Source organism: Schistocerca serialis, chromosome 6 (genome assembly GCF_023864345.2).
Source record: "Schistocerca serialis cubense isolate TAMUIC-IGC-003099 chromosome 6, iqSchSeri2.2, whole genome shotgun sequence".
Taxonomy (NCBI): Eukaryota; Metazoa; Arthropoda; class Insecta; order Orthoptera; family Acrididae; genus Schistocerca; species Schistocerca serialis.
In genome coordinates this window covers 745,760,515-745,780,327 of record NC_064643.1, presented here as the reverse complement: position 1 = coordinate 745,780,327, position 19,813 = coordinate 745,760,515, and positions in this window count along the sequence as shown.

The window sequence follows — 19,813 nt, the reverse complement described above, 5'->3', positions numbered from 1 at the left end:
GAATGAATTGATAGTTAAATCGTCACCCTAGCTGCAAACAGGAGTTGATGTACATCATTGGGGAGCAACCGAGGGCAGATGGATGGAGTGTCTGCGATGTAAGCAGGAGATCCAGAGTTCGAGTCCCGGTCGGGGCACACATTTTCAACATGTCCCCAATGATGTATATCAACGCCTGTTAGCAGTTGGAGTGACGATTTAACTATCATTTAATTTAGATATGAAAGTAAATTTGAAGACTTTTGTATAAAAAGTGCCAAAGATACTGACACTGAAGTTAGCCTCACAGTCCTTTCCGGAGTCTGTCATAAGGGGTAGATTACCTAATTGAAAATATAATGTAAATGATTACCTGAACTTTGTTCTTTCGAGTCTGTGATGTAGTTTAGCATGTTTTACACCCACTGAAACTACGAAGATATGACAAAAAGTTATTCTTCTCAGCTTATGCTAAGACACCGATAGTTTGGTTACAGTCTTTTAGTTAATGCTACACAGATCATTTGAACGATTGTTTTATTGAAGTGATGTGGAACGAGTCAGTTTACAAGATATGTATAAATGATTAGTGTTAACTTTCGGTTCTAGGCGCTTCAGTCCGGAACCGCACTGCTGCTACGGTCGCAGGTTCGAATCCTGCCTCGGGCATGGATGTGTGTGCTGTCCTTAGGTTAGTTAGGTTTAAGTAGTTCTAAGTTCTAGGGGACTGATGACCTCAGATGTTAAGTCCCATAGTGCTCAGAGTCATTTGAACCATTTTTAGTGTTAACTTTAGTAAACACATTATTAGTTTTAGTCCTACTCACGCAGTTTTAGTGGCTACATGTTTTTAAGCAGAAAACGTCAGTGCAACACAAGGAGTTGTCCAGGTGAAATAATTTTAAATTAGATTCCAAACTTGCTACGCTACGTGTCAGACACTTTACATTATTGGGAAAACGAATAAAAAAATGTTGTTGATGCATAGCTAACATCTTTCTCAGTCACTGAAAGCTCTTTAACAATGGGCAACAAAGGTCATTTTTTCCCTCTAGTGTTGTAGGTATTGACACCAATGTTGTTCTCAAATTATATGGGATTATTCATGTGGGAATATGTATTGTAGCGGTGCAATTAAAATGCCTAGTTTCTTCAAAAGATCCCTACACGACATCCGTGGGAGCACACCACGCGTTATTCTTACTGCTTGCTTTGCTAAATCAGTATTTTCTTCCTAAGTGTTAAGTTACCCCAGAAAAATTATTCCGTAAGACATAATTGAGCGGAAGTAGGCAGAGTGTGTCAGCAGTTACACGAAGAGCAAATGTAACTAATTATGTTTGGAAAGCTAAGTATTATGCTTCTTCCAGTTCATGTTTTCATCAGTACGAGCATTCAACAAGTTGGAGCATTCTATCCTTATTACTGACTCATACTCAAGTGATACGTCAATTGCTGGAATGACTGTGTGTTGCAGATAGCTGTATGTACTATATTCTTTCCAAAATTTAGGGAGAGACCATTTTCAGAGAAACAATAGTACTTTGAAAAACATCATTTACCAACTCTTATGTTGCTTTCTCTCTGACAGGATTTCTTATAACTCTAGTATTGTCTGCAAAAAGTATCAATTTTGCTTGTTGAATGTTAAATAGGTCATTCACATATATAAGTAATAGAAATGGATACAAAATTGGACCCTGTAGGATCGTCTTTGTGGTTTTCCCCAGTCACACAGTATTATTCGGCACAATCTTTTGTATACTACCTGAAGATATCTAAAAAATAAAATTTTATTCGTTTTGTAGGTATTTCCGACAACAGACGCATTCATCGTGTTCCAGGAGTGAAGCAGGGAAGCCGCATTTTGAAGTCCGCAAGCGCCAGAGCGGCCGTCGCACGGGCCCGCTCTCTGCGTGTGTCGCCCTCTTAATCCACTTTGCGGCTGCTATCTCTGTTTGTACAGCGGCGCCTCCCATTGTAAGCTAAGCCGATCCCTATCTCCGACAATGGTCGTGTTTACATTTATTACGCGGGGGCGCAGAATTTTCCTTTCATACTGCTGGGCTTTGTGGGATGGTCCACGGGAATGCGAATGCATGCGGAACGGGCTAAGGGGCGCCGCTGCGATGGGCCGAGTGCCGTCTCATCTCACCACGCGAAAACAGGCAGTGCCGCAGTGCGGAAAGCTGCATGGATGAAGCGAGTCTTTTGAAGTACAACGGACTGTCACAGACACGGCACACTGCCTGCGGGAAACACAGTGACCACCTTGTAAGTGTCTTTATTACAAAATCCACTGTAAGAAAAAAAAGGAAAGAAGAATGAGAAGACGACGACGCACCACGAAGGAATTAACCCAACGGGACGAAAATCGGTAGATGTATATTTCAGAAAAATTGGATGATTTATTTAAGAAAAAGAGCTTCATAAACTGAGCACGTAAATAACGCTTTCATCCATTCAGAAATGGTTCAAATGGCTCTGAGCACTATGGGACTTAACATCTGAGGTCATCAGTCCCCTAGAACTTAGAACTACTTAAATCTAACTAACCTAAGGACATCACACACATCCATGCACGAGGCAGGATTCGAACCTGCGACCGTAGCGTCGCGCAGTTCCAGACTGAAGCGCCTAGAACCGCTCGGCCACACCGGCCGGCAAAAGACAGCACACGAGGGCAGATTGTTTAGGTTCAAATGGTTCAAATGGCTCTGAGCACTATAGGACTTAACTTGTGAGGTCATCAGTCCCCTAGAACTTAGAACTACTTAAAGCTAACTAAGCTAAGTACATCACACACATCCATGCCCGAGGCAGGATTCGAATCTGCGACCGTAGCAGAAGCGCGGTTCCGGACTGGAGCGCCTACAACCGATCGGCCACAGCGGCCGGCCTTTGGTCCATCTCTCCATTGATATAGTTGTTGCATGTCCTTCTCAGGGATATAGTGCCATATTCACGGACTGGGGAGAGTTTGGGCCATGTTACTGAACACAGCTTGCCATCAAGGACAACAAAACGGGGCGCAGGATATCCTAGATGTACCACTGTGCAGTACGGGTGCCGCGGATGAAAACCAAAGGATCCTATTGTTGTCGTTGTTGTTGTTGTTGTTGTTGTGGTTGTGGTCTTCAGGCCAGAGACTGGTCTGATGCAGCTCTCCATGCTACTCTATCTTGTGCAAGCTTCTTCATCTCCCAGTACCTACTGCAACCTACATCCTTCTGAATCTTCTTAGTGTATACATCTCTTGGTCTTCCTCTACGATTTTTATCCTCCACGCTGCCCTCCAGTGCTAAATTTGTGATCGCTTGATGCCTCAGAACATGTCCTGCCAACCGATCCCTCCTAGTCAGGTTGTGCCGCAAATTTCTCTTCTCCCCAGTTCTATTCAATACCTCCTTATCAGTTATGTGATCTACCCATCTAATCTTCAGCGTTCTTCGATTACCTCCTTTACTCCGACGTGGTAGAGACGCCGAACACTCCAGCAGTACTCAGTAATGGGCCTTACTAGTGTTCTATATGGGGTCTTCCCAAGATTCTCCCAACAAACCGAATTGTACCTTTCGCCTTCCCAGCTACTGTTCATCTTGTATCTGATTGTATTCTCCCTTCTTTTCTTTAGTACCTTCTCTCTCTCTCTCTCTCTCTTTCTCTCTCTCTCTCTCTCTAACACTGATTCACACACAAACACACGCGCGCGCGCAATACAAAACTGACTGTCAAATGAGTGCTTCTGTATTGTGATAAAGTAACTCATCCGGAACATAACTTACAACTATTTCTAAGAATACGCGGAATACGCAAACAACACTCCCGCTGTATACATCTTCTGGAACGGAGACAGCGACCGATTCGGAGGACGCGGCGAAAACACTAACAGTTCCATGAATGTAATGCATCTAACGCGAAAAAAGAAAATGGTTCAAATGGCTCTGAGCACTATGGGACTCAACTTCTGAGGTCATCAGTCCCCTAGAACTTAGAACCTCTTAAACCTAACTAACCTAAGGACATCACACACATCCATGCCCGAGGCAGGATTCGAACCTGCGACCGTAACGGTCTCGCGTTTCCAGACTGTAGCGCCTAGAACCGCACGGCTACTCCGGCTGGCCATCTAATGCAGCAGGCCGCTGTGGCAAAGCGGTTCTAGGCGCTACAGTCTGGAACCGCGACGCTGCTACGGTCGCAGGTTCGAATCCTGCCTGGGGAATGGATGTGTGTGATGTCCTTAGGTTAGTTAGGTTTAAGTAGTTCTAAGTCTAAGGGACTGATGACCACAGACGTTAGGTCCCATAGTGCTTACAGCCATTTGCATGTAATGCATTTACTGGAGAACCGAATATGAAATACGTGTTAATGGAACATAGGAGGACTTTCTTTTTTCGCGGTGATAACTTAAATTTTACGATTACCCTTCGTACAGGATGTACATTTGTTTCGGTGTGACATTGTACCCTTTCAATCTAACGTCTCACACATAGGCTGCCGCTAACACCACATCACAAAGGTCTGCGCTTCTAGCGGTGCTATGAACGGCAAACATTGACTGCTGATAAATGGCGTCGCATTCTATTCAGCGATGAGTTGCGGCTCTGCTCGGCCACGGCCGACCGGCCGACCACCGTCGCGTCGGGGAGCTGAGGAGAGGTTCCATTCTTGCAACGTTTTGGAGAGACACAGCGGTGTTAGTCCTTCCGTCAAGGTGTGAGGAGCCATCGGGTATGATTTCAGGCCACTATTGTACAACGGCACGACAGCACAACGGTCCTCATGTATTACCTGTCGTACGACAATACTAAGGCGTCAGTTTTCAACAGGACAATGCTCGTCTCCACATGGCAAGTGTCTCTATGAGCCGTCTACGTGATTACGAGGTACTCTGGTGGCCAGCAAGATCCCCAGCTCTATTCGTGGTAGTCCGCTCTGATAGTTTAGTGATCAGCGCAGCGGTCTGTCATGCCAAGGGGCCCAGGTTCGATTCCCGGCTGGGTCCGAGATTTTCTCCGCTCAGGGACTGGGTGTTGTGTTGTCCTCATTATCGTGTCATCATCATCAGTGGAAGAAAACGGGAAACCATCCCTGGAATCACTTCCCTAGACGCTCATGCGGTGGACCTTTCTGACGAGGCTTCCCCCATGACAAGACCTGCTGTAAGGCAGAACACAAAGTTTATTATTCCTGACAGTTCATGTATGGGACGTCCATTCCACCCAAAATCAATTAAAATACTATACGGGGCAGCTTGCCTCGGAAGAGGATATAATGGCTGTACGACATTCCTCCCAACCGAATCACTGCATGCATCCAGGCCAGAGGGGGTGTAACGTCATAATGATAAATGACTCCGTACCGCCAAGTCCTTCGCAAATTCGACTCAGCACTATAATCACCGAAAGATCATACCAGACTCTCTGAGCTCTTGAAGTTTCTTTTCGTCGTCCTTTATGGGTGCTTCACTCTTTTGATAGACAGTGCAGATGGAGATGTTTGGAAAAATCTAGACGATGCTACTATCTCTAACAGTGTGTTGGATGGATTATGATGACTAACGAACCTTCGAGAATTAGGAATTGTCATCTTCCTCTTTTCGCTTTTACAAATTTTCGATACATGTTGATTGTTTTCGGACACACGGCGTTGGAGAAAACGCCTGCTGCAAGTGACGGTAATTTCTCCTGGTCGTGTAGTGTATAAAGTTTACTGTGTGTATGTTTAGTTTTCGGCAGACTGGCCAGCTTGCAAATCTCGTGAAAGGAGACCGAGGACTGAGAACAGCTTTCGCGACGCACAAAAGAAATTACATCCTTCCACTTTACGCATCCTTTCCTCCCTAGGCTTTCACCTTTGTACGAAGAATGAGGACATATATCTTTAAAACTACTGCTGCTTAATTATTGCAGATATGGACACTGAAAACGTTTAAACTTGCTTTGCAATTTCAGAGGAGGTTCGTCACGTCCTCTCATTTTTCCTTCCTGGGACACGACAGAACACGGTAATTTCCTCCTCTCCCTCATCCTACGCCACCATCAAAAGAAATTTCAAAAATGGTTCAAATGGCTCTGAGCACTGACATCACACACATCCATGCCCGAGGCAGGATTCGAACCTGCGACCGTAGCGGTCGCGCGGTTCCAGACTGAAGCGCCTAGAACCGCTCGGCCACACCGGCCGGCAAAAGAAATTTCTCCGACACTCTAACAACCCACTGGTTGAGTTAACAGTGTTTCTCCATCTCAGTGCACGCATTCATAAGCTACACATTACTGCCGTTGCTGTCTTAGGAATTTCCCTTAAATGAGAATATGTCTGGCTCGGACAAACAACGTCACATAAATGGAAGAACCACAAGACGTCGTGTGAGTTGTTTACTTCTTGTTAGCCTGCGTTTGATGCAAAGTTTTCGGAAGAAGATAGATGTAAAATGCTGGCAATAGAAGTATTGGAAAACAGATATTAGGTAACTTTGAAGAGTGATCTTCAGAACTATCTCAAAAATTAAGCAGAAAAAGGGTGCCAGTTTAATGAGAAATCTGAGAGAAACCTTTGCCAGAAGAAGAAACAAGTTGGTACACCGACGCCGAGGTTTCAGTAATTAGCTAACCGGCAGGTGGAGCGACCAACAGATGGGAAACATTGTGGGGGATGAGGAAGATTAGCGCACTGTAGAAGATACCAGGGATGATAAACTGCAACTGAGCAGACACTGCAGGAAACCAGTCGAAAGTTTTATATTGTTAATGGTAGTAACAGTTTCATTTCACTTAGGGAATATACTATTATAATGCATATACACTGCAGGAAGGAAACTAGTCTTCAGCAATACTATGAACCTCTCGACCTCAGAAGGCGTGAACCTACATCTAAATTAGGTATTTTTTATGTTTACTAGCGTCAAATAATGTTTGTTGAGGTGTGTATTCTATTATTTCTATATTTCTATTGTCTATTAACTATTACTACTTGTTATAAGTTTTGAGTGCTTTATGTAGCACGCAGCCATAGTGCTGTTCGTGGTGCTGCGACTAGACTTAGCTCTATATGTAATGTGTGTTGTTTGTGCTGTATGTTTAACAAAACTAATTGCAGCTTTCTTTCTTATACACTATACAAGTGTTATACAAGTGGTTCTTACACCCATACAACAATGATTATTTTAAATCTATAATTCTTAATATTATCATACGTCTAGATCTTAATGGGTATATCACTGTCTGCGTCTGATTTGGCATCTGAATCTGTGTCCGTGTTTGTGCCTGTGTCATTCCATGTGTTTTATTGTCGTGTTTCTTGAGTGTCCACTCTGGTTCTTGTATATGGGCGGTACTGTCTGTATGCCTCGTATAAAGTTAGTGTCGTCAGACATATTGTTCAGTACGCTCCAAGTATCCTGTTGTAATGTTATTTGTCCAATGACGTTCTACTCTATCCTTGGTCTTCTGTGTGTACATATGTTGCGACATAATGCCACATGCCGTCAGGGAATCAATGTTCTCCATATGAGCATGTATGTGTCTGTTTAGACCAACACGGTATAGGTGTGCTGGGTATGAGCCATGGCCCATGAGGAAAAGACCCATTCCGCGCAATGGATCGACATCTTTCCTTCCCCACCGGCCGGGGTGGCCGAGCGGTTCTAGACGCTACAGTCTGGAACCGCTATGGTCGCAGGTTCGAATCCTGCCTCGGGAATGGATGTGTGTGATGTCCTTAGGTTAGTTAGGTTTAGGTAGTTCTAAGTTCTAGGGGACTGATGACCTCAGAAGTTAAGTCCCATAGTGGTCAGAGCCATTTGAACCATTCCTTCCCGGCTACTGGGGAGTAAGCAGTGGACGCGCAATATCCCTTTATCAATTGTATCCCATTCTTTTGGCAATGTGTCATTCCGCCAACTGCGTAATTGGTGCTTTTCTGTGATACCTTCTCCTGTTACTTCCAGTACCTTGCTGCGTCAGTCTCTCCTGAGCCAGTACGCTGGCGGTCCTTGACAGTTAGTGATGTCAGTGGGGCACACACGCAGCGCCTCCGCCGACATCGTGCCAAAGACCCCGACATCCTGGGCAGCATGCTTCTTTACCCATTCCTCACTATAGGTCCCAAGGAACTGTAGATGCGACCACGCACTCACCGTGAAACATACGGTAGACTTAGGGTACTGTAACGTGTGCGTATAGTCTTCAGAGGTAGTCTGTATTCCATAGAATTCAGTCTTGCCAATTTATGCTTTAATTTCGTTGCCCTGTCGATTGTAATTCCTGTGTGCTCGTTAAATATTAATTATTCCTCAAGGTGTGTACCCAGGCATCTTGTCAATGCTTTTCTTCGTATGTTGATGTCATGTTTAATGACATGTTGACATGTATGTGAATTCCTAGGGGACCAAACTGCTGAGGTCATCGGCGAAACAACTCAAATCACTTAAGAAAGGCAAGTCTTCCGGTCCACATGGTATACCAATCAGTTTCCTTTCAGAGTATGCAGACCCAATAGCGTGTTTCTTAGCAGTCGTATACAACCGCTCACTTGAGGAAAGGTCTGTTCCTAAAGACTGAAAAGTAGCACAGGTCACACCAATATTCAAGATAGGAAATAGGTGTAACCAATTGAATTACAGACCCATATCATTGACCTCAATTTGCAGTGGCATTTTGGAGCATATACTGTAGTAGAACATTATGAATCACCTTGAAGAAAATGACTTATTGATACATAAGCAACACGGGTTCAGAAAATATCGTTCTTGTGCAACACAGCCGGCTCTTTATTCCCATGAAGTAAGGGATCTCAGATCGATTCCATGTTCCTAGATTTCCACACGGCTTTTGATACCGCCCCTCACAAGCGACTACTGATCGCATTGCGTGCATATGGAGTATCGTCTCAGTTGTGAGGCTGGATTCGTGATTTCCTCTCAGTTCGTAGTGACAGACGGTAAATAATGGAGTAGAACAGAAGTGATATATGGCGTTCCGCAAGGTAGTGTCATAGGCCCTCTGCTGTTCTTTCTTGATTTACGTAAATGATCTAGGTGATAATCTGGGCAGCCCCCTTAGATTGTTTGCAGATGAAGCTGTAATTTACCGTCTAGTAAAATCATCATACGATCAATTCCGATTACAAAATGATCTAGAGAGAATTTCTGTATGGTGCGAAAAGTGGCAATTGGCATTAAACAAAGAAAAGTGCGAGGTCATCCATACGGGTACTAAAAGAAATCCGATAAATTTTGGGTATACGATAAATCGCACAAATCTAATGGCTGTCAGTTCGACTAAATATCTAGAATTACAATCGTGAGCAACGTAAATTGGAAAGACCACATAGATAATATAGTGGGGAAGGCGAAACAAAGACTGCGCTTTATTGGTGGAACACTTGGAAGATGCGACAAACCCACTAAAGAGACAGCCTTCATTACTGCTGGAATATTGCTGCGCGGTGTGGGATCCTTACCAGGTAGGATTGACGGAGGACATCGAAAATGTGCAAAGAAGGGCAACTCGTTTCGTGTCATCGCGCAATAGGGGTGAGAGTGTCACTGATATGATACGCGAGTTGGCGTGGCAGTCATTGAAACAAAGGCGGTTTTCTTTGCGGCGAGATCTATTTACTACATTTCAATCACCAACATTCTCTTCCGAATGCAAAAATATTTTGTTGACACCCGCCTACGTAGGGAGAAATGATCATCATAATACAATAAGAGAAATCAGAGCTCGAACGGAAAGATTTACGTGTTCCTTTCTCACACGCGCCATTCGAGAGTGGAATGGTAGAGAAGTAGTAAGAAAATGGTTCGATGAACCTTCTGCCAGGCACTCTCCGGCGAGAGGGGCCGCGCAATTCGTGACATGGCGCCTCTAACCGTGCGGCCACTCCGCGCGGCCATGTTTAATGATGGGACTCCTCTTGAGTACACATTTTAGTAATAAGTACACAGTTTTATTTACTGCGATCATGAGTTTGTTCTTTTTGCACCAGACATTCACACTCATGAGAAACTGCGTGATCTTATTCTCCAATTGTGGTCTGGAGTTCACCACCACTAGCAGGCCGCCAGCGAACGCTACTACTCCATTTAATTTGTCATATGTCTCTATATTAATGAAGTCTTCTCCGGTTATCAACTGAGTCCAAGGGTCGTTCTACGTTAACGTTTCGACAACTTTTCCAGTCGTCATCTTCAGGTGTAGTGTCGGATTCACGTCCACTGCGTGTCTTTATAGCAGCAGGACCATAGGCTCTCCTGTCTCGTCTCCAACCGCTCTCGGAAGAGGTGTCGCGGTCGCTGGGGGAGGGGGGGGGGGGAACTCGGCGGCGTGCTGGAGGTTCCAGACGTCGCGTCGTGGGACTGCCTGTCTGTTCTATCTGCTGCCTCCGTCGCCTTAACATCACAACCGTCTTGACTTATTCCTGCAACCGCTACATGCCTTGCAGAGCTCATCTGGAAACTGCTATCCCGGCCGCCAAGATCAGCACTGACCCGTATTTCCACTGCTTCTTTGATGATCGAGTCCCAAAACATGTTCGCTCGGCACAGCACCATGGTCTGTTCAAAGTTAAACATGTGACCTTCGTTGAGGCAGTGCTCTGCTGCTGCAGATTTGTCCGTTTGGCCGAGACGAACGCTTCTCACATGTTCTTAACGGTTCTGCATCTCAAAGATGCACTGCTTGCCACACTCGCAACTGACTCCATATGGCCGCATGTGTTGTGCTCTGCAGCAACAGAGAACATCCTCAAAATGGCTCTGAGCACTATGGGACTTAACTGCTGTGGTCATCAGTCCCCTAGAACTTAGAACTACTTAAAGCTAACTAACCTAAGGACATCACACACATACATGCCCGAGGGAGGATTCGAACCTGCGACCGTAGAGGTCGCGCGGTTCCAGACTGTAGCGCCTAGAACCGCTCGGTCACCCCGGCCGGCGCTTCTCACATGTTCTGAACGGTTCTGCGTCTGAACGATGCACCGCTTGCCACACTCGCAACTGACTCTATAGACTCCAGATCGCCGTTTGAGTTGTGCTCTGCAGCAGCAGAGAACAGCCTCAACTAAGATCATATGCTTAACTTAGTACAGACCAAGGCGCTGTGCCGGGCGAACGGCTTCCGTCAATATTGCTACGGCATAATGTTTGTCTTATGTAGTCAAGTATAGTTTGTTCCTTTCACACGATACTACTGACGAAATAAGGCCCAGAAGAGAAAGGCTATTCTGCAGGCTAAGCGGTATTCCAAGCTGCAGGCCCTTTTCCACTCTGCACCAAAGCCTACGAGGGGGAGAAAGGAAGCTGGCACAGAAATTACCGAGCGCGCCCGGCAGTGAAACATAATTCGCCTCCGCGTCTCAGGGTGCTGAAACCGAGGCACTCTGCCGGATTGGGCTGCGCACCTTCCGTTATACCGTTCGCTGCTGCCGCCGCCGCCGCCGCCGCCGCCTCCTAAGCCGCGCGTAAAGTGTGCGCCCCGCCGGCCGATTGCCTACAAATGCGTCATTTGGCTGAGCCCGCCACAACCTATAGAGACGTTCTGGAGCCGCGTTCTGCAAACACGCCACCCTCCAGCGAGGAGCTCCTCCTAATCATCGAACGGCGAGAAGTGTTCCGCGTGCGCACGACGAAGAAAAGTTGCACTGTACAACTGTTAGTCCCAGGGAGCAGAGAAATTGCGAACACAAACGATTCAGAGACACACGAAAGAGTTTGCTTGACTCTCAACAATACAATATTTAAACGTTGCCGTTGTTGTGGTCTTCAGTCCAGAGACTGGTTTGATGCAGCTCTCCATGCTACTCTATCCTCTGCAAGCTTCTTCATCTCCCAGTACCTACTGCAACCTACATCCTTCCGTATCTGTTCAGTGTATTCATCTCTTGGTCTCCCTCTACGATTTTTACCCTCCACGCTGCCCTTCAATACCAAATTGGTGATCCCTTGATGCCTGAGAACATGTCCTACCAAGCGGTCCCTTCTTCTTGTCAAGTTGTGCCACAAACTCCTCTTCTCCCCAATTCTATTCAATACCTCCTCATTAGTTATGTGATCTACCCATCTAATCTTCAGCATTCTTCTGTAGCACCACATTTCGAAAGCTTCTATTCTCTTCTTGTCTAAACTATTTATTGTCCATGTTTCACTTCCATACATGGCTACACTCCATACAAATACTTTCAGAAACGACTTCCTGACACTTAAATCTATACTCGATGTTAACAAATTTCTCTTCTTCAGAAACGCTTTCCTTGCCATTGCTAGTCTACAGTTTATATCCTCTCTACTTGCTCCCCAAATAGCAAGACTCCTTTATTACTGTAAGTGTCTCATTTCCTAATCTAATTCCCTCAGCATCACACAATTTAATTCGAATACATTCCATTATCCTCGTTTTGCTTTTGTTGATGTTCATCTTATACCCTCCTTTCAAGACACTGTCCATTCCGTTCAACTGCTCTTCCAAGTCCTTTGCTGTCTCTGTCAGAGTTAATATTTCATCGGCGAACCTCAAAGTTTTTATTTCTTCTCCATGGATTTTAATGCCTACTCCGAATTTTTCTTTTGTTTCCTTTACTGCTTGCTCAATATACAGATTGAATAACATCGGGGAGAGGCTACAACCCTGTCTCACTCCCTTCCCAACCACTGCCATCTGGTTTCTGTACAAACTGTAAATAGCCTTTCGCTTCCTGTATTTTACCCCTGCCACCTTCAGAAAGGCTGCACTGTAGAACTGTTAGTCCCAGGGAGCAGAGAAATTGCGAACACGGACGATTCAGAGACACATGAAAGAGTTTGCCTGACTCTCAAGAATACAATATTTAATCGTTATCTTCTTCAATATCTACACTGAAGAACAAAGGGCACGCGATACTTCGTAATATCGTGTCGGACCCCCTTTTGCTCGGCGTAGCGCAGCAATTCGACAAATCGTTGGACGTCACCTGCATAAATATTGAGCTATGCTTCCTTTGTAGCCGTCAATAACCGCGAAAGTGTTGCCGATGCACGATTTTGTGCACGAACTGAGCTCTCGACGATGTCCCAAAAATGTTCGATGGGATTCATGTCTGGCGATCTGGATGGCCAAATCATTCACTACAGTTGTCCAAAATGTTCAACCAATCGCGAATAGCTGCGTGCCAGTGACATGACACATTGTCAAATGGTTCAAATGGCTCTGAGCACTATGGGACTTAACTTCTGAGGTCATCAGTCCCCTAGAACATAGAACTACTTAAACCTAACTAACCTAAGGACATCACACACATCCATGCCCGAAGCAGGATTCGAACCTGCGACCGTAGCGGTCGCACGGTTCCAGACTGCAGTGCCTAGAACCGCTCGGCCACACCGGCCGGCTGGCACATTGTCATCAATAAAAATTACATCGTTGAATGACTGCAAATCGTCTCCAAATAGATGAACATAACCATTTCCTGTCAATGATCGGTTCAGTTGGACCACAGGATCCAGTCCAGTCCATCTAAATAACGGAGCCACCACCAACCTGCTAGCTGCTTGTTGATAACTTGTGTCCACAGCTTCGTGGAGCCTGCACCACACACGATCCCTACCATCAGCTCATACCAACTTAAATCGGGACTCATCTGACCAGGCCGCAGTTTTCCAGACGTCTAGGTTCCTACGAATATGGTCACGCATCCAGAAGAGGTGCTGCAAGCGATGTTGTGCTGTGCATAGGCACTCGCGTCGGTCGTCTGCTGCCAAAGCCTATTGACGCCCAATTTCGCCGCATTCTTCTAGCTGATACGTAAGCCGGACGTCTTAATTGACTTTTGCGGTTATTTCAAACACTGTTGCTTGTCTGTTAGCACTGACAACTCTATTCAAAATTCGCTGCTCTCGGTTGTTAAGAGAAGGCACTCGGCCACTGCGTTGCCATGGCGACAGGTAATGCCTGAAATTTGGTATTATTGGCACTCTCTTGACACTGTGCATCTCGGAATGTTGAATTCCCTAATGATTTCCGAAATGGAATGTCCCATGCGTCTATCTCTAACTAGCATTCCGCGATCAAAGTTCTTTATTTCCCGTCATGTGGCCATGATCACGTTGGGACCTTTTTCGAATGAATCCCTGAGTACAAATAACAGCTCCGCCAATGCAATGCCCTTTTATACCTTGCGTACGTGGTACTACCACTATCTGTATATCGCGGTCCGTAAATTTTGTCACCTTGTAACTCCGTTATCGATTGTAGTTTATACAGTGTCATTGTTGTTGTTGTGGTCTTCAGTCCTGAGACTGGTTTGATGCAGCTCTCCATGCTACTCTATCCTGTCCAAGCTTCTTCATCTCCCAGTACCTACTGCAGCCTACAGCCCTCTGAATCTGCTTAGTGTATTCATCTCTTGGTCCCCCTCTACGATTTTTACCCTCCACGCTGCCCTCCAATACTAAATTGGTGATCCCTTGATGCCTCAAAACATGTTCTACCAACCGATCCCTTCTTCTAGTCAAGTTGTGCCACAAGCTCCTCTTCTCCCCTATTCTATTCAATACCTCCTCATTAGTTATGTGATCTACCCATCTGATCTTCAGCATTCATCTGTAGGACCACATTTCGAAAGCTTCTATTCGCTTCTTGTCTAAACTATTTATCGTCCACGTTTCACTTCCATACATGGCTACACTCCATACAAATACTTTCAGAAACCACTTACTGACACTTAAATCTACACTCGATGTTAACAAATTTTTTTTCTTCACAAACGCTTTCCTTGCCATTGCCAGTCTACATTTGATATCCTCTCTACTTCGACCATCATCAAGTATTTTGCTCCCCAAATAGCAAAACTCCTTTACTACTTTAAGTGTCTCATTTCCTAATCTAATTCTCTCAGCATCACCTGACTTAATTAGACTACATTCCGTTATCCTAGTTTTGCTTTTGTTGATGTTCATCTTATACCCTCCCTTCAAGACACTGTCCATTCCGTTCAACTGCTCTTCCAAGTCCTTTGCTGTCTCTGACACAATTACAATGTCATCGGCGAACCACAAAGTTTTTTTTTCTTCTCCATGCATTTTAATTCTGACTTCGAACATTTCTTTTGTTTCCTTTATTGCTTGCTCAATATACAGATTGAACAACATCGGGGAGAGGTTACAACCCTGTCTCACTCCCTTCCCAACCGCTGCTTCCCTTTCATGCCCCTCGACTCTTATAACTGCCATCTGCTTTCTGTACAAATTGTAAATAGCCTTTCGCTCCCTACATTTTACCCCTACCACCTTCAGAATTTGAAAGAGGGTATTCCAATCAACATTGTCAAAAGCTTTCTCTAAATCTACAAATGCTAGAAACGTAGGTTTACCTTTCCTTAATGTTTCTTCTAAGATAAGTCGTAGGGTCAGTATTGCCTCACGTGTTCCAACATTTCTACGGTATCCAAACTGATCTTACCCGAGGTGGGCTTCTATCATTTTCCATTCGTCTGTAAAGAATTTGCTTTAATATTTTGCAGCCGTGACTTATTAAACTGATAGTTCGGTAATTTTTACCTGCTTTCTTTGGGATTGGAATTATTATATTCTTCTTGAAGTCTGAGCGTATTTCGCCTGTCTCATACATCTTGCTCACCAGATGGTAGAGTTTTTTCAGGACTGGCTCTCCCAAGGCTGTCAGTAGTTCTAATGGAATGTTGTCTACTCCGGGGGTCTTGTTTCGACTCAGGTCTTTCAGTGCTCTGTCAAACTCTTCACACAATATCATATCTCCCATTTCATCTTCATCTACATCCTCGTCCATTACCGTAATATTGTCCTCAAGTACATCGCCCTTGTATAGACCCTCTATATACTCCTTCCACCTTTCTGCTTTCCCTTCTTTGCTTAGAACTTGGTTTCCATCTGAGCAGTGTCATTATGTGTATGTAAATATGAAGTGATTGTTCTTTATTAGTTAAGATCCTTGAATTTTCAGAGGGAAAGTGGACGTTTATAATGTTTAAAAATAATGAAACTTTATAAAATATGTATGCCCGTAAAAGAGAAATTGTACTATGAAAACAAGTTCATACTTAGGGCAGTTGGATTATACAATGGAAAAGATGTAGGGATCCCCTTCCGCTAAGGAAGAGGCGATAAAAGGCGGATTTGGCGGTCAATCTGGACGTCAAGAGAGAGAGCACATTATGCAGTCAGTGGCCGGCGGTTGTACAGTCAACACCATGGGTGCCAAGTGAGACATTTGGAAGCCGATTTATGTTGAAATTGCCTCGGATGTGGCTTCGGCAGAAATATGGTGCTCTTGTATTATGGAATGGCTCTAATATGATTAATATGTCGCCAAGAAGATATCTGAAAAGAGCCTTAAATAGCAAGAAGTGAGACCAGATAGGCACCAGTGCCTGCCATTACTATTGCGCCACTCCTCCGACAACTTCAGGAAATCAGATATTTATCTTCGTATGGATCAGTATCTTTGTGTGCGTGCTTTTTCAATAATGATTCAAGTGATAAAAATATGTGTGTGAATTTGAAATTGTCCTGATCAATAAACCGTTTTAGGGTCCTATCCTAAACATACAAAAGACCGAGTATCCTGTTTCTGGATAATCATTGAATTGTTTCTACTTTGAATGTCTCAAAGTTTCAGTACTAAAGTGTATAAATGTTGCTAGTTATACCACCTGCTTCACAGGTAATGGAAAAGACACATAATTTGACTTACAGAAAATTTGAGTTTTGCTTTGCCTATTACTATGCGCTAATTTCTGAAGTTTTCTTTGAGAATAGCAGTTGAATAAATTACTAAGTAGTGTTGACATATAAGGAAATTCAAGTGGGGTTACATGTCCACATACGTGTATTGCACTTTGTTTCTGAAACAGTTACAGAACTTGCCTGTAGACTAAATAACAGTTTATGGGCCCCACTACACTCTTTTCTGTTATGAGAAAGTTAAACTAAATCTGAACTATTTCCATAAATGACAGAGGGTAAAAAAGTGTTTGTACAGTGTTATTTATCTGCATCTGTCGTGCGTTTGTGTTAGTTAAACCAGGACTCTTTCCATGCCCAATTTTAGTCTCGTCATGTCTTTGAAAAAAATTTGGTGCTGAATTAGTTAATGATTGAGATACTAATTATTATTAATAGGAGTCAAATGCCATTTATCTTTCTGTGATTGTCATTTTATGAAAATGATCACTACTGCTATATACTATTGAGTTCGTCCGTTGGTCGTGTGCGTTCACTATACTTTACAAAGAGAAAAAGAATGAAAGTCCCTTTTGCAAAATTAAATTCCTTGAACGTCATGTTTCAAGTTATTATGCCTAATTAGGCTGGCGACCGTTTAGTATTTCATTCACGTGAATTTTACTACTTTCATTACTTATAAAATTATACTCTTTCAGTTTTCTACTAATTGCCACTTATACGATATTCATGTTCGATACCCTCTATCCATTAGGTAAACACACGGTCAAATACAAAATTCCTCCCATAGGGTAACGTTAGTTGTGACGGCGTTATACTTGGCGCTAACGTGTAGCAAAAACGTTATAACCTCACTGTAGAACTAAGTCGTGGAATGGTTATATAGATCTAAGTCTGTGTGATATACATGTGTGCAGAACCGAGACACAGTAAATGTCTCTTTTCCCTGTATAAGTACGTAACAAAGCAACTAATCTAAACGCTCTGAATGAACTAAGTTCGGCGACTGCTGATTACTTCTCACTGATCGAGAGAAGACGCACTTACTCTTCAAATGACACGTATGGAAATGAACAAGTTTTGGTAATATTTATATCGAGTTTTTCTGCCAGCGTTTTCATGCTCAGAGGCTTAGATGCGTCTTAATGATTTGTAGTAATTCAAGTACTAGCTGAGAAATGAGGTCTGTACGTAGACCAAAAATACCTGATAGGTGCGAGTAAGAGTCCCCTCTCCCTCTGAGGGTTCCGTACACATCTAATTATGTACACAGATCGTTCATCGATCGCAGGAATAGAAAATCTCGACCACTTTTGCCTGTTATCGATATGGCTACAGGCAAGGTAGTCTACCGTTTCTCACAGATAGGAGTCGAACAGGATAGACAATCGAATATCAAACAGCAAAAAAATATTTTTTCGCGTGATATAATTATAAACTTAAAATTTTTGGATTTCTTCCTTAGCTTGTACTGTAAAACCTTGATTCCTGCCAAATTTCATGATTCTGGGTCATCAGGAAGTACCCTACAGGTTTTGGTACGTGAGTTTGCGAATATCAAAACATATGACATAAACGGATGTATCTGTGACTGCATCGACTTAGAAGGTTAATTTTCTGACACCGCCAAGGAACTGTAAGTTTTAGTATGTTACATAATTTTGAACCTGATACGTCGCAATTTATTTTCACTGTTCGTGTGTCAGTACCACCGAAAAAATGTAGGTGATCGTAGACAGTTAGTTTAATTTTAGACTCATTTACTAATGTCTTCAAATGAGTGATCACTGCGCCTATGACCACTTGAAACATGGATAACAACAAATCACTAAGCCTCGTCCAATGATTTTCTGATACACTACATCGAATTAATACGTAGAACACATTGCAAGCTGTGCCATCGAGTAATGTGATGCAGAGACATGAATTCCCTGTTTAAATCTCCGCCCGTCCAGTCTGATTATTGTTCCGCTTGGTTTGGACCTCTTCAGGTGAATACAGGGACGATTACTTCTAGAAAAAAATGTGTGTGAAGTCTTATGGGACTTAACTGCTAAGGTCATCAGTCCCTAAGCTTACACACTACTTAACCTAAATTATCCTAAGGACAAACACACACACCCATGTCCGAGGGAGTACTCGAACTTCCGCCGGGACCAGCCGCACAGTCCATGACTGCAGCGCCTTAGACCGCTCGGCTAATCCAGCGCGGCTTACTTCTAGAACATGGCGAGAAATTTTCTACGCGACATTCAACGAAATTAACAGAGCCTCCATCTGTAACTGGAAGCCGGCCTCTGTGACCGATCGGTTCTAGGCGCTTCAGTCTGGAACCGCGCTACCGCTACGGTCGCAGGTTCGAATCCTGCCTCGGGCATGGATGTGTGTGATGTCCTTAGGTTAGTTAATTTTAATTAGTTCTAAGTGCAAGGGGACTGATGACCTCAGATGTTAAGTCTGATAGTGCTCAGAGCCATTTGATCCATTTTGTAACTGGCTGGCTCTGAGCACTACGCGACTTAACTTCTGAGGTCATCAGTCGCCTAGAACTTAGAACTAATTAAACCTAACTAACCTAAGGACATCACACACATCCACGCCCGAGGCAGGATTCGAACCTACGACCGTAGCGGTCGCTCGGCTCCAGACTGTAGCGCCTAGAACCGCACGGCCACACCGGCCGGCTTTGTAACTGGAAACAGTTCTTGATGCTTTACTCTTCTTTATCACTTGTAGAAACCATGTCCTGTTATCCCGAAAATGAATATCTCGCAGTTGCACAAAAGTACTTCACACCTTCACACACACACACACACACACACACACACACACACACACACACACAATTAAAGTTTTTAAAAGTAGCTAAACACTGTTTGAATGCACCTCACTCCTAGCGGAAACTTAGTCTGTTCTGTATAAGTGCGTTTATGATCTGACTTAGTGAACCGTGAGGTGGGGCATTTGCTGTTGTGTTGTGTGAATCGGTGGACTGAAGCGACGTAAGTTAGTCGCCAAGGAATAGGTAGTGGGGGTGAAAATTCGATAAATTTTCATTATGTAGCATTGCTGATTTAGTTATTACAGAAACACTATCGCGATAGTCACCAAAACTTTCGGACACACTTTAGG